Source organism: Budorcas taxicolor, chromosome 7, assembly GCF_023091745.1.
Source record: "Budorcas taxicolor isolate Tak-1 chromosome 7, Takin1.1, whole genome shotgun sequence".
In the NCBI taxonomy this organism is placed as follows: Eukaryota; Metazoa; Chordata; class Mammalia; order Artiodactyla; family Bovidae; genus Budorcas; species Budorcas taxicolor.
Genome location: NC_068916.1, coordinates 96,868,561 through 96,884,592, shown reverse-complemented (window position 1 = coordinate 96,884,592; position 16,032 = coordinate 96,868,561).

Sequence of the window (16,032 nt, the reverse complement as noted above, 5' to 3'; positions counted from 1 at the left end):
AGTTCCTTGGACAGCAAGGAGATCAAATCAGTCAATTCTAAAGGAAATCAATCCTGAATATTCATTGGAAGAACTGATATTGAAGCCGAAGCTCCAGTACTTTGGCCTCCGATGTGAAGAGTTGACTCATTGGAAAAGACTCTGATGCTGGGAAAGATTGAGGGCAGGAGAAGGGGGCGACAGAGGATGAGATGGTTGGATGGCATTACTGATATAATGGGCATGAGTTTGAGCAAACTGTGTGAGATAGTAAAGGACAGGGAAGCCTGGTTTGCTGCAGTTCATGGGGTCACAAAGAACTGGACACTACTTAGTGACTGAACAACAATATCTTTCATAATATATTAGTCATCTAGCAAGTAAGTGAGATTTCCTGAGTTCTGTGCGCTGTTCTGGAAAATTAATTGTGACCAGGGAGGTTGTAGAAACCTATGATTTGTAACCATCAGAGGTACAAGTAACAACCTGTAGAGCCTTGGGGCTGGCATCTAAAGTGGAGGGTGGTCTTGTAGAACTGAGGCCTTTACCTATGGAATCTAGTGTCATCTCCAGGTGTCTGAGAATTGCTTGGTGGTTAGGAGAAAGTTACAACTTCTGCACACATACAACACACACACACTGGAACTGAGTCCAGGAATCTAATTTGGTACTCTTCTCAGGAATTCATAGATATTAGTTTACCAGGCCTGCCATGATGAAGTACCACAAACTGAATGGCTTAAGCAATAGAAATAATTCATTTTCTCATGTTAAAACAAACAAACAAACAAACAAACAAAAAGAGAAACAACGGACCTAAAATGGACGGCAAACAGAGACTTAATTGCAGTTTCAACCTCTCCCAGGAATGTTCCCACAGTTTTGGGGTCTTACCTGCTCATTTGCTGAGAAACAGCCAGCTGGTTCCTGTTTGTAATTGACTGCCATACTCTCACCCCATTGTCTTATTTTCTGGAAGATGTGGAGGTTACACTAAATTCTATAGTCCTACAACTAAATTCTACTATCCCTGCTCTTTCAAGTTGCAGGTGGTCTGGTCACTTGCTCCTCAACTCTTTTTATTCCTTTTGATGCTCTTGAAAAGGATAAGAAATGGTTGTAAAATATTATATGGGCTACCTGCACAACCTGTCACTTTGGAAGAGAGGGTTCCTAACATTTCACCAGATGGGCTCCACTTCCTCATTATTGCTAAGTGATGGGCATATTTTGGGCTTTCCCAGTGGCTCAGACAGTAAAGAATCTGCCTGCAATTCAGGAGTTGTAGGAGACATGGGTTTGACGTCTGGGTTGGGAAGATCCCCTGGAGGAGGACATGGCAACCCACTCCAGTATTCTTGCCTGGAGAATCCCATGAACAGAGGAGTCTGGCAGGCTATAGTCCATAGTGTCGCAAAGAGTTGGGCATGACTGAAGTGACTTAGCACACGTGCACAGCCATTTTTTAGGACACGCTATGATGGAGATGTCCAGTTCTAACTGTTGCTTCCTGACCTGCATACAAATTTCTCAGGAGGCAGGTCAGGTGGGCAGGTACTTCGATCTCTTGAAGAATTTCCCACAGTATATTGTGACCCACACAGTCAAAGGCTTTGGCATAGTCAATAAAACAGAAATAGATGTTTTTCTGGAACTCTCTTGCTTTTTCTATGATCCAGAGTATGTTGGCAATTTGATCTCTGGTTCCTCCGTCTTTTCTAAATCCAGCTTGAACATCAGGAAGTTCACGGTTCACGTGCTATTGAAGCCTGGCTAGGAGAATTTTGAGCATTACTTTACTAGCATGTGAGATGAGTGCAATTGTGCAGTAGTTTGAGCATTCTTTGGCATGGCGTTTCTTTGGGATTAGAATGAAAACTGACCTTTTCCAGTCCTGTGGCCACTGCTGAGTTTTCCAAATTTGCTGGTATACTGAGTGCAGCACTGTCACAGCATCATCTTTCAGGATATGAAATAGCTCAACTGGAATTTCATCACCTCTACTAGTTTTGTTCATAGTGATGCTTTCTAAGGCCCACTTGACTTCGCATTCCAGGATGTCTGGCTCTAGGTGAGTGATCACACCACTGTGGTTATCTGGGTCATGAAGATCTTTTTTGTACAGTTCTTCTGTGTATTCTTGCCACCTCTTCTTAATATCTTCTGCTTCTGTTAGATCCATACCATTTCTGTCCTTTATCAAGCCCATCTTTGCGTGAAATGTTCCCTTGGTATCTCTAATTTTCTTGAAGAGATCTCTAGTCTTTCCCATTCTGTTCTTTTCCTCTATTTCTTTGCATTGATCATTGGGGAAGGCTTTCTTATCTCTCCTTTCTATTCTCTGGAACTCTACATTCAAATGGGTATATCTTTCCTTTTCTGCTTTACCTTTTGCTTCTTCTCTTCTTTTCTTAGCTATTTGTAAGGCCTTCTTGGACAACCATTTTGCCTTTTTACATTTCTTTTTCTCAGGGATGGTCTTGATCACTGCCACCTATACAATGTCATGAACATGGCATTGTTCATGCCATGTTCAGAGTTCTTCAGGCACTCTGTCTATCATATCTAATCCCTTGAATCTATTTGTCATAAGGGATTTGTTTTAGGTCATACCTGAATGGTCTAGTGGTTTCCCCTGCTTTAATTTAAGTCTGAATTTGGCAACAAGGAGCTCATGATCTGAGGCACAGTCAGCTCCCGGTCTGGTTTTGGCTGACTGTATAGAGCTTCTCTGTCTTCAGCTGAAAAGAATATAATCAATCTGATTTCGATCTTGATCATCTGGTAATGTCCATGTGTAGGGTCATCTCTCGTGTTGTTGGAAGAGAGGGTTTGCTGTGACCAGTGCTTTTTCTTGGCAAAACTTTGTTAGTATTTATCCTGCTTCATTTTGTACTCCAAGGCCAAGTTTGCCTGTTACTCCAGGTATCTCTTTACTTCCTACTTTTGCATTCCAGCACCCTATAATGAAAAAGACATATCTTTTGGGTGCCAGTTCTAAAAGTTCTTGTAGGTCTTCATAGAACTGTTCAACTTCAGCTTCAGCATTACTGGTTGGGGCATAGACTTGAATTACTGTGATACTGAATGGTTTGCCTTGGAAATGAACAGAGATCTTTCTGTCATTTTTGACATTACATTCAAGTACTGCATTTCGGATTCTTCTGTTGACTATGAGGGCTACTCCATTTCTTTCAAGGGACTCTTGCTCATAGTAGTAGATATAATGTTCATCTGAGTTAAATTCACTCATTCCTGGCAACAATTAGAACTGGACATGGAACAACAGACTGGTTCCAAATTGAGAAAAGAGTATGTCAAGGCTGTATACTGTCACTTTGCTTGTTTAACACATGCAGAGAACATCATGTGAAATGCCAGGCTGGATGAAGCACAAGCTGGAATCAAGATTACTGGGAGAAAAATCAATAACCTCAGATATGCAGATGACACACCCTTATAGCAGAAAGTGAAGAAGAATTAAAGAGCCCCTTGATGAAAGTCAAAGTGGAGAGTGAAAAAGTTGGCTTAAAGCTCAACATTCAGAAAACGAAGATCATGGCATCCGGTCCCATCATTCCATGGGAAATAGATAGGGAAACAGTGGAAACAGTGTCAGACTTTATTTTTTTGGGCTCCAAAATCACTGCAGATAGTGACTGCAGCCATGAAATTAAAACACGCTTACTCTTTGGAAGAAAAGTTATGACCAACCTCGATAGCATATTCAAAAGCAGAGACATTACTTTGCCAACTAATGTAGGTCTAGTCAAGGCTATGGTTTTTCCTGTGGTCATATACGGATGTGAGAGTTTGACTGTGAAGAAGGCTGAGCACCGAAGACTTGATGCTTTTGAACTGTGGTGTTGGAGAAGACTCTTGAGAGTCCCTTGGACTGCAAGGAGATCCAACCAGTCCTTTCTGAAGGAGATCAGCCCTGGGATTTCTTTGGAAGGAATGATGCTAAAGCTGAAACTCCAGTATTTTGGCCACCTCATGCGAAGAGTTGACTCATTGGAAAAGACTTTGATGCTGGGAGAGGTTGGGGGCAGGAGGAGAAGGGGATGACAGAGGATGAGATGGCTGGATGGCATCACTGACTCGATGGACATGAGTCTGAGTGATCTCTGGGAGTTGGTGATGGACAGGGAGGCCTGGCGTGCTGCGATTCACGGGGTCGGAAAGAGTCGGACACGCCTGAGCGACTGAACTGAACTGAATAGAGTCACAATGGTGAGAGATAAAAGAATTTGAACAGTGTAAATCCATTTTATTAGATTTTAACTCAGATTACAAAATCACTACCCATGAATCATTACCCATAGAAACAAATGATTGATGGAATAAATAAATGGAATTAAAGAGGCAAATCTCCTATAATTAAGAACTTCAAATATTCATAAGAGTCTAAGAAGTGAAATGAAAATTGCTCAGCTGTGTCCAGCTCATTGTGACCCCATGGTACCCCCACAAAGGTGAAGCTTAATTCTCCATCTTTTGAGTATAGGCTGTGCCTAGTGACTTCCTTCTAAAAGGCAGAGTATGAAAAAGAGGAGGATTAACTTTTCAGTGTAGAAATCTGAAAAATACTACCTCAGCCTGATAAACAAGGTTAATATCTCATGTTGATGATCTATGTCCTTAATGTGAAGTGAAGAGAATGGCATTTCACATTTGTGGTCTTCCTTTCAAAAACCCTTTCCTTTCTTGATAGGGAAAATATCAGACAAGCCCCAAACTGAGGAACGTTCTACAAAACATATGACCAGAATGCCCCAAAGTCATTGACTTAGCAAAATCATCAAATATAAGGAAAGTCTGAGAAACTGTCACAGACTGGAAAAGGTTAAAGAGACAAGACAAAAATACTATGTGATATCTTGATGGGACTTTGGGACAGAAAAAAGGGTAGTGGAAGAAAATTAAATAAAATGCAAATGATGCCTGGAGCTTAGTTAAGAGTAATGTACCAATATGTATTATAAGTTATATCAAATATACCATATGAGTCTCAGTTCAGTTCAGTTCAGTTCAGTCGCTCAGTCATGTCCAACTCTTTGCGACCCCATGAATCACAGTATGCCAGGCCTCCCTGTCCATCACCAACTCCCAGAGTTCACTCAGACTCACGTCCATCGAGTCAGTGATGCCATCCAGCCATCTCATCCTCTGTCGTCCCCTTCTCCTCCTGCCTCCAATCCCTCCCAGCATCAGGGTCTTTTCCAATGAGTCAACTCTTCGCATGAGGTGGCCAAAGTATTGGAGTTTCAGCTTATCATCAGTCCTTCCAATGAACACCCAAGACTGATCTCCTTTAGGATGGACAGGTTGGATCTCCTTGCAGTCCAAGGGACTCTCAAGAGTCTTCTCCATCACCACAGTTTAAAAGCATCAATTCTTTGGTGCTCAGCTTTCTTCACAGTCCAACTCTCACATCCATACATGACAACTGGAAAAACCATAGTGTTGACTAGACGGAGCTTTGTTGGCAAAGTAATGTCTCTGCTTTTGAATATGTTATCTAGGTTGGTCATAACTTTCCTTTCAGACAAAATTCAGGCAGGTTATACATGAATACTGAGTACTATCTTAACAAATTCATAGAACTATAAGACTATTTCAAATATTAAAGTTCTATAAAAATTAAGTAGGTAAAAATTTCACTTTTCCATTTAAAATAATTCCTGAAAATTAGAGAAAATTTGAAGTGGCATCAACAAATAGAAGAAATGAAAATAACAATCCTATTTTGGGACAGATATATGGAGAGAACTGGGCAGAACAACTTTTACATTATCTTGTTTTTAATTTTGCTACATTTCTATATCAGATAAGGGTCTGATGCTAGACAAGTTAAATGACACTGTCTATAATTAATCTAGAAAGGAAATTATAGCAGGGGAAAGGAAAACTAAAGACAGACTTTCTCTTTCATCCCACATCATATTAAGTCCTCAAAATCTAAGCAACCTGCTTTGGCTCATTGGTGTTGCCACTTTAATTCAATATACAGACAATATTTTCACTGAAGATATTTCTTTCTTACCCAAAGAATGGAGGAAATTATTAGATTACCAAACTTTATGGAGGGTTGCATCTCTTATTTCCATGAAATAATGTAAACTTTTTCAAGGACATGAAAATATAGAGTCTTTTTCTTTTTAAAGAATTCTAACTTTGTGGCTCAGCTGGTAAAGAATCTGTCTGCAAAGTGGGAGACCTGGGTTCAGTCCCAGGGTTGGGACGATCTGTTGGAGAAGGGAAAGCCTGCCCACTCCAGTATTTTAGCCTGGAGAATTCCATGGACTGTATAGGTCATGGGGTCGCAAAGAGTTGGACATAACTGAGCAACTTTCACTCATTCCCTCAACTTGCTTTAGAAGAGAGAACTAGAACTTCATTGATGACATAAAATAACTTTTCTGAGTTTCAGATTCCCTGGGAATTTTCAAAAAATATTGATTCTTCAGAGAGGGAGAATGAAATAATAACCCACTGCCCTAGAAAATCCCCATTGATTTTGCTTTTCTGAAACAACAGGGTAACTTTTATCAGTATTGTGCTGTTTACAGAACATCAATTGTTTACCACAAATTCCCTGGCAGTGAATTTCAAATATATTTTGAGACTTTTAAGACCTCAAGTAAAACTGGATTCAACTTTTAGCAAAATGGAAATCTTTTGGGAGATCAGTGACTCCTGACATTTTCTTCTTGGGAATTATGGGAACAGATGTTCTCAAAACCGCACATGATGGCTGTGTCAGCTTCAAAATGGACTGGGAGACTGAGACAGCCTTCCAGATTATGTTAATTAAAAAACAACCTGGGACACAGTTATCTTGACATTGCATGGGACCTCCAACCTTTTAAATGCCCCTCTTGACAAGTCAAATACTCACTTTTAGGGAATTTTCATAGAGAAAGGACAGTGACATAAATAAATGCATGGACAAAGACATGGTTCGATATTGTAATCCACTTGAAACCGTGTTGAGTTAATTAAAAACTATGTTAATAAAACTTCTTATTTAATTTAGGCAGCTGCATTAAAATTTCATTAGGAGGAATGAAAAAAAAAAGGCAGAAATGACAAATGATGAAGAATTCATAGAATGTGATCTTGGAAATTTCCATATAAGCAGGGCCCTATTTCCTGAGATATCTGTGGTGTACATGACTTGTCCCAGAGTCATTATTAACTCTCCCAACCCCCAATCCCTTAATTATCAAATATTTTCTGGTTCGAATTAAATGACCATCCATTTAGAGGTCACTGAGTTTAACACCAACTCATTTTGTTTCCTTAAAGTGAAGGTCTCGAGAGCAGCAAAGCAAAGGAAATTTAGAGAACTAATGCATGTGACTGTTTATAATAGAATATCACTAATCAAAAGCATAGATTTCTTATTCAGTGTTTTCATATAGTTTTTTTTTTTTTTTTTACTAAGGTATAAGTCTTGAGATTTCTGGGTTTCGATAAAACATATCTTTCTTCCCTAACTGGATAATTCATTGAGAAATAAGGCAAATAAAAAAAAAAAGCAGATGTGAAATCTAAATACTAATATCACCTACTTTGCTGACCCTGGTAGCTCAGTCGGTAAAGAATCTGCCTGCAATACAGGAGACCAGGGTTCGATTCCTGGGTTGGGAAGATCCCCTGGAGAAGGAAATGGCAACCCACTCCAGTATTCTTGCCTGGAAAATTTAATGGAGAGAGGAGCCTGGTGGGTGGGCTGCAATCCATGATGTCACAAGGGTCAACATGACTTAGCGACTATACCCCAGTTTGCCAACAAAGGTAGGATGTAAGGTGCAGCTTAGTGTGAAAAGCAAATGAATTTCCTAATACCAAACCCCAGAATTGGACAGCTTTAATAGTCATAGACGTGCCAGGGCATGATATTTGATCCTGAAGGCATTGCAGAGAATTCCTGCTGCCTGAGGGGGAGCCGGTGATGTGAAGAATGGAGAGAGAAAGAGAGAGAGAGGAAGAAGAGGAGAGGAGGGAAGGGAAAGAAAGAGTTGTTTTCATAGTCACGGAACCTCTTTGGTTCAGGTTAGTCCTCTGCACTTAGAGGGACTGTCCCAGAGAAGAGTAAGAGTGGGAGCATCAGAAGAAAGTGCCAATCCTCTGCAAGCTACTCACCCCAAGGGGAGAAGAGGAACTGAGCCTGCTATGCCTAGTTCATTCGTTTGAACTGTACCAGTCTCCACCATGACTCAAATGGGTGAGCAAGTCCAGGCTTATACCAGTGGACCTTCATGCAAGGAAGCATCAGGATTGGGAGAAGAGCTTCTCCAAAGAAAGCTTCATTTATTAAGGAGAAGAGAGACACCATAACAAGTTTTGGTGGTTTAAGTCTCATGGTTTCAGTGTAAAGCAACATTCTAGGTAAGAACTGAGGTTAAATTTTCAGAAAAAAACAGATGACTTTCCTAGCATTGTGGTGGAACTGGACTGAGAAGCTGTCCTCTGAATAGCAGATTTAGTTCCTTTCAAATAGCTTCTAAAAGTTCTTCACACTGAAATTATAGTCTCTTCATAGGTCAGCATCTACATTTTGATACAACAATCACAGTGACGCTATCAACAAATGAAAATCGTAATCTGAGCTGCTTGCCTGTGGTTAGAGTTGTTTTGTGCATGAGCTGTTTTCTGTATGCAGCTGATGAATAGTGTTGGACCTGATATGAGAGTTGGAGCATAAAGAAAGCTGAGCACTGAAGAATTGATGCTTCCAAACCATGGTGCTGGAGAAGACTCTTGAGAGTCCCTTGGACTGCAAGGAGATCAAACCAGTCAATCCTAAAGGAAATCAGTACTGCATATTCATTGGAAGGCCTGATGCTGAAGCTGAAGCTCCAGCACTTTGGCCACCTGATGCGAAGAGCTGACTCATTGGAATAGACCCTGATGCTGGGAAAGATTGAAGGCAGGAAGAGAAGGGGCTGACAGAGAATGAAACAATTAGATGGCATCACTGATTCAGTGGACATGAGCCTGAGCAAACTCCGGTGAAGTACAGAGAAGCCTGGAGTGCTTCAGTCCCTGGAGTGGCAAAGAGTCAGGCATGACTCAGTGCCTGAAAAACAACTGGACCTGAAGACATTCTATTTTGCAGATTGATTGTTTACATTGCTTGTGATCTCACATCACACTGTTAGAACCAAATGAATTATCTGACACAAATCATCATGTCTGAAGGGTGTTCATTCTCAGTCAAAATTACAGACGTTTTATCAATTTTATCTTATCAAATTATCAATTTGAGCCACCAGGGATTTCCCTAGTGGCTCAGATGGTAAAGAATCTGCCTTGCAGTGGATGATTTGTGGGTTCAATTCCTGTGTTGGGAAGATCCCCTGAAGAAGGGAATGGCAACCTACTCCAGTCTTGTCTGGAGAATTCTATGGACAGAGGAGCCTGGGAGGCTATGGTCCACAGGATCACAAAGAGTTGGACATGACTGAGCAACTAACCCTATCAATTTGGGAAAGTGAAAACAGAGTATGCTGATGACTTAAAGCTGAACACAATGATTCATTTTCAGGAAAGGGAAAGGTAAGAAGATGACACGTTTCCCCTCTGTGGCCTGAAGGCTGTACCATCAGCAGAATGTTGTGGTTTACATAACATTAAATGTATATAATGAACTTTGGATTAAATGATTAAATGAACTTTTCCCCAGCAGCTGCCTGTTTGATATCCATGGAAGGGATTTTGATCATCGTGGTGAGAGGAGTGATTGCATTTCCTCCTCACCCAGTCAGTCTTTCCTTTGGCTTCTGAGCTATGCAGGGGCTGAGAGGTGAGTATTGATAGCTTCTCTGACTTGGCCCTTTGGGAGAACTGCTTTGTTTTGGATGGAATCTGGGCTTCGGGAGGGAGGTTCCTTTCACTGGAAATTTAAGGACAAGACATCCTCTCAAGGGCAAGGCCACATTCAGGGCATTTACCAAAGCAGGCACCACAAAGCAAAATAAGTGCTTTGGATTTAAGTTAATCACTGTTCATTTGACTTTAAAATACAGATTTCTTTGCATTTTTTTTTAATGGATCCTCTCACCTCCAACAAATATGGAGTTTTAAAAACTATATTTTTGAGGTCATATGGATTAGGGTCATTTTTCCTCTTCATTTTTTTATTTGTTGTTGATTGCTCATTTTGTTGGTTTCTTTATTAATCAAGCTGATAAAACAGATGATTAGAATTCCCTGCTTGGGTCCTAGATTGTTTATATAGTTACCTAGCAACTCAGATACACTTTCTGAATTGTTTGGAGCAACTTCACTGATGTACTAGATCAAATTATGGAGTTTGTTCTAGTAAATGTGAGCAGAGCATAGGGGGGTCAGCAGTAAGGGCAGAGCAACATTTCCTGGTTCCTTTATCACAATTCCTGAGACCATCTGGTCTCAGGATCACAAGTGCCTTGCCCTATGTGATAGATGTAGCCTGTGTTTAGTTCATCTCAAGCATGGTCCATTGAAAACTGCCGTTGCGTAGTGACATGGGCAGATGCTTTGAAAGCACATGGTTTTCAAGGTGTTCAAAAGGAGCAGCTTGTCCACCAGGGTGAGAATAGGGCATAGCATGGTTTTCCTTACGGTCATTGGTATGAATATGGCTGAAGTGAACTTCAGAAACAGCTGAAAAAAGGAGCTGTCCCACAGACCGGGTGGTCTAAGCTTAATTTCTTACAGATACCAGTGTGGAGTAAATGTTGACAGCCACAAGAGAATTATGTCTGAGCTTCCAAAATGTGATTCCTGAGAGTTCATGGCCCAGGGCTGCTATATGGCAGAGACATTAGGAAATTCTCTGTTAGGAAACTTAGCAATTGAATTACTATCAAATTCAAAATGGGGTTCACCTTAAAAATTTTTTAGAATAAAGCTGCAACCTTGTTCAGGCTGACTTTGATAGAGTTATTGCCTTTGCTTGAAATTTTATAGTCAAAAAACGGTGGATCTTAGACTCCGTCAGATATAAGCTTAAATTACACTTTGGGTAAGCAATTTAACCAGCTCTAACCTTGGAGAAAGTGATTTAAGCTCCCTCAACCTCAATGTCACCATATATAAAACTGGGATAAAGTTGTTCATCCTCAGGGATTGTGAGCATTAAGTTAGGGAACACTTGACATGACCAAGACATATATCACATATGTATTTTTGCTCTTTCCTCAACAAATAAATATAATTGGATGAAAATTTTCTACATATTCTGCGTTGATTCTCTAAAAAAAGAAAAAAGATCACATAGTTTCCTTCTTTAGGGGATCATTGGGGAGTGGAAGGAATTAGAGCACGGTTAAACTGTGAAATCGAGTAGTGCTGGGGATGAGCACTGCAAGCGTCAATGAAGCTGGCAGTTTAGGTCTTGAAACAGAAGGAAAGCCATTCAGCAGGCAGTTTCAGCACAGTGCCTTTTGTTATGGGCACGTTTGCCCCTCACTGGTTTTTACTATCCCATAAATTGCTTCTTAGTTTGCGAGAGGTAGGTTGTTTCCCCATTTATCAACCCTCCCTCATGTTAAGGAATACTTTGCACTCATTATGGCAGCATATCCTCGAGAATGTATTGAGCCCTGTTAAGTCACTTCAGTCATGTCTGACTCTTTGTAACCTATGGACTACAGCCCACCAGGCTCCTCTGTCCATGGGATTCTCCAGGCAAGAATACTGGAGTGGGTTATGAGTATGTGAGATTTTCACAAAAATCATCTGAAAAATCTTAAATTGGTCGTGGGGTAGACTTTATTCAAATTGCAGCAGTGAACTGTTCTTTCTTTTTCACATGGTTTTCAATTTTCAGGGCCCAATTCAATTTTTGTCTTTTTTTATGAAGTCTTTTCTGACTTCTCTCCCTTCTGACATCTCCTCCTTCAGTTCAGTTCAGTTTAGTTGCTCAGTCCTGCCTGACTCTTTACGACCCCATGAACTGTAGCACGCCAGGCCTACCTGTCCATCACCAACTCCCGGAGCTTACTCAAACTCATGTCCATTGAGTCAGTGATGCCATCCAACCATCTCATCCTCTGTCATCCCCTTCTCCTCCTGCCTTCACCTTTCCCAGCATCCGGGTCTTTTCCAATGAGTCAGCTCTTCGCATCAGGTGGCCAAAGCATTGGAGTTTCAGCTTCAACATCAGTATTTCCAACGAATATTCAGGACTAATTTCCTTTAGGATGGACTGATTGGATCTCCTTGCAGTCCAAAAGACTCTCAAGAGTCTTCTCCAATACTACAGTTCAAAAGCATCAATTCTTCAGCACTCAGCTTTCTTTATAACATTTAGCGCCAATGATCATGATTTAACTCTCAAATAAGTACTGCCTTGATAACTTCCTGTATTTTGCTGATGTGATTATCTTTCCTCTTATCTAAATATTTTATATTTTGTTGTTCAGCTATATTGCTTGTCAAAAGTCCTAATGTAGCACCATTACGTACAATGTGATCCATAAATTCGTATTGACTGATGGGGCTGATGTTTCAGTGTAATTTATCCTGGCACCCCAAAAGAGTACATGGAGATACTTCTAGAATTGATCTTTCTCTGAAAGTTCTCTCCTTCCTGGCCACGGGGGAGCACACACTGCCCAGTCCTCGAAGACACTGTGACAAATTCTGGCCTCTACACAGTGCGTGGATGTGATCTGTCACTTTCAGACTGAGGCGGTGAAAGCCCCTGCATAACTGTGGAGGCCACACGTGGGCGTGGTGAAGACCCTAGAAGGAGGAGTATGGATCACTAAGTCAGTGCCCTGAGGACAAGCTGCCCAGGAGACCTACCTGATGTTCACTGGGTATGTCCTGTGAGCAAGAAATCCATTTTGTCCTTTAAGTCATTGGCATGGCGAGCTTAGCTTGCTCTCATGGTGTCATTTAGCCTCTCTTGACTAGCTGTAGTGGATTATGATGTATCACCTAGATCTCCACTGTTGGAAAATTCACTCACTTCTCAAGGAAGTGGTTGCTGACCAAATATTTCTCTGGGAATTGCACTAGCTCCCGGGAGTTTCTGTCCCAAGTCTCATTCTCTGAACAGAGCAGCTTACATTCAATGACGGGTAAATGAGGCAGTATAAAGACCCAATCCCATTGTCTGGTTGGGGAACAGCTTTGAAAAAGGAGCACCAAAGCTCCCTGTAACAACTGCATTTAAGTTCAACTTCTCCCTCCGCCAACTTTGTTTCTCTCACTCCCTTACGGGTGGGCATGCTCATGAAACTTTTGCATGTGTGTATCTGCCTCAGGGTCTGTTTCCTAGGAAACTGGAACTAGGACACAAATGCAGTTGTTTCAAATTCCAATAATAACTAAAAAAACTTATAGAGTGAAGGTAGAAAGGCTGCATTTTGAGTCCTGGGAGAATCTTTTATATGCCTACCTTAAGAAACATACAAACCAAGATTCAGGAACCTAGTCCCTACATGTAGTTATTCTGCAAATAGCTTGCTGTGACTCAGTTTCTTCATAGGTCAAATAGGGGTGATAACATAAGTTCTAATGGAAGCAAAGAGCTACCGTGCTGTTCAAACAGAAAGTGTGTAAAATATTATCTTGCTTTCTAAATATGCTATGATCTTTCTGGACTTAGTCTCACTTCACCCATACCCAGACTGTCTTTGCAATATCATCGCTGACTTATTTTTCGCAGACTTCCAAGCAGATTGGCGCTCTCTCAAGACAAGAAGTATTTCAATACTTTTTAGTATTCACCTCAGTGCCTAACACAATGACTCACATCAAGTAGGAGCCCAGTGAATATTCACTGAACATTCCTTTGAGGTCTACATACCTGGTGACATATATAGGAAGTGTTGTTTCAGAAAAAAAAAAAATTGATTCGTGTCTGGGAAGAAAAGTGGCTCAGAAGGGACAAGAAGAAGACCCAGTCCCATCTCCCATTTTCACTTTAATTGGAGAGGACAGATTAACTTCCTTCATGGTGATATATCAACATTATGTTTTAATGAAGCAGACTTAGAAAGGTAGAAAAAGTGCATTAATTTCAACTCCAAAGACACAAAGGAAATTTTGGCTTTAGAAGTAAAATTTAAGAAATTAGATAAATGGAGAGATAATGATAATAATAATAAATAAAACAGAAAGCTTCTGGCCCAGGCAGTTGGTGGAGAAAGTTATGAATGAAGGACACAATTAGAGGTTAATCATGTTTAGAGCAAAATTATCATTTCACCAATCATAACATGTAGGCATTTATTTCAGAGAGAAGTTTCAAGCCACAGAATTTTTTAGAAGTAGTTAATATCCTGCTGTTTTGAACGTAAAATAGAATCATATCCCTGCTTGATATTTTGTTTTGGCTGGAGTCTGGCTACATTTGTCAGAGGAGGTGGAGAGAGGTCCCCATGATCCCAGGTGTGCCTTTAATAGCTAGCAGCATGTTAATCAGGCACGAGCAGTGAGAAGAAGATGGACTATCTCCTCCAAAGGAGAAGAGACCTACACCTCAATGTTTCCATCCTTGTATTCCAGTGAAGCATATCACAGAACATTTTTAATAATTTCCCCCACCCCCATCAGTACAGGCTGTGCTGAGGGGGAGTGTTATGTTATCATCTTTTAGTTAATTAAAAACTTATATTTGCTGGCAACAGAAAGAAATAAATGATCATCATTCTATAGCACATTTCAGTGGAATTGCTTCATAATGGCTATTCCCATTCCAGGATTACCTCACCAGATGCATGGTGATAAATTTCCACTTGAGACAAGAAAAACAATGCCATAACAAGATATTGTTGCAGAACTTGTCAGGCAGTTAGGATAAAAGGAGCATAATTTTCCCTCCTGATTTACCTTCCAACCAACTCTTCTGAATAGTTGGCAGCCATCAAATTACAGTCTAAACCTCTTTGCAGTTGATTTAATTTTAATTTACATGTGATATTTAAGTGGTTTGGCATTAGCCATGCAATCAGAAAAAGTGACTGTTCGAGTTAGGAGATCTCCTCAGAGCTAATCCTCAATCGAGGCCAAGAATGGCATAACAGGATGTTTTCTGCATAGCGTGGTCTTATGCAAAGATTCAGTGAAGTATATTTGGTTAATAGTTGCTAGGCATAGTTATGGAAGGCTGGGAAGTAGGCAGTAGAAAAAGGTTTAATGGATGGGGAAATAACTGAAAATTAAAATAGCCAGTTCTAACCAATTGCTTTCATCTGCCTAAGTGGCAATGGTAAGAATTATATTTCAAGGTAAAGATCACTAGTCTTACTGCTTCATTACAAACCTTCCAAATAGCCATTATATCTTCTATTTCCTTCCACTGAATATGTACTACCCATCATATTACATGAGTCCATTTTGCAACTTTTTCAAAATAAATTAAAACACATAATATATCAAAATGTATTTTGGATTATTTTCAGTTTTGGGGGATCTTGAGGCCTGGACAGGTGGTTGAAAATCCAGCGTCACCCAAATTAAGTTTGCGGTCCCTTATGTACATATTCTCAAATAATGGCAACTCCATTTTTAGACTTGATCAGACCAGAAGTTCTTGATGACATCTTTGAACTCTCTCTGGCACTCATCCTTAACGTTGAATCTGTCGATCTTGCCTTCAAATACGTCTGGAACAGTTTAACCACTTCTTGCCGCCTCCATCTCCATTCCCTTCAGTACCATTATCCTGCTCAGGAGTCATGATTGCATCTACTAAGCAGTATTTCTTCTTCCGTCTCATGCCCCTGACTCTGTTCTCCACTGAGCAGCGAGAGTGATCCTATGGAAACAAGAGCCAGATCACGTCTTTCCTCCATACCGAGGTCCCCTGTGACTTCTCAGCTCACGTTGTGGAAAAGCAGATTCATAAAACCCCATCTGCTGTAAGTGTGCGTCCCTTCTTTCCTGTGCTCCAGCTTCTGTGGTTTCCTTGCTTTTCCTCAGGTCTGCCACAGGGCGGGCCTATCTCAGGTCTTCCCACTTAGTCTTCTTTATTTCTCAAATTCTCTTCTCTCAGATATCCCCAAAGCTAATCCTATCCTGGCCAGCCTAACCAAACTCTTGGTA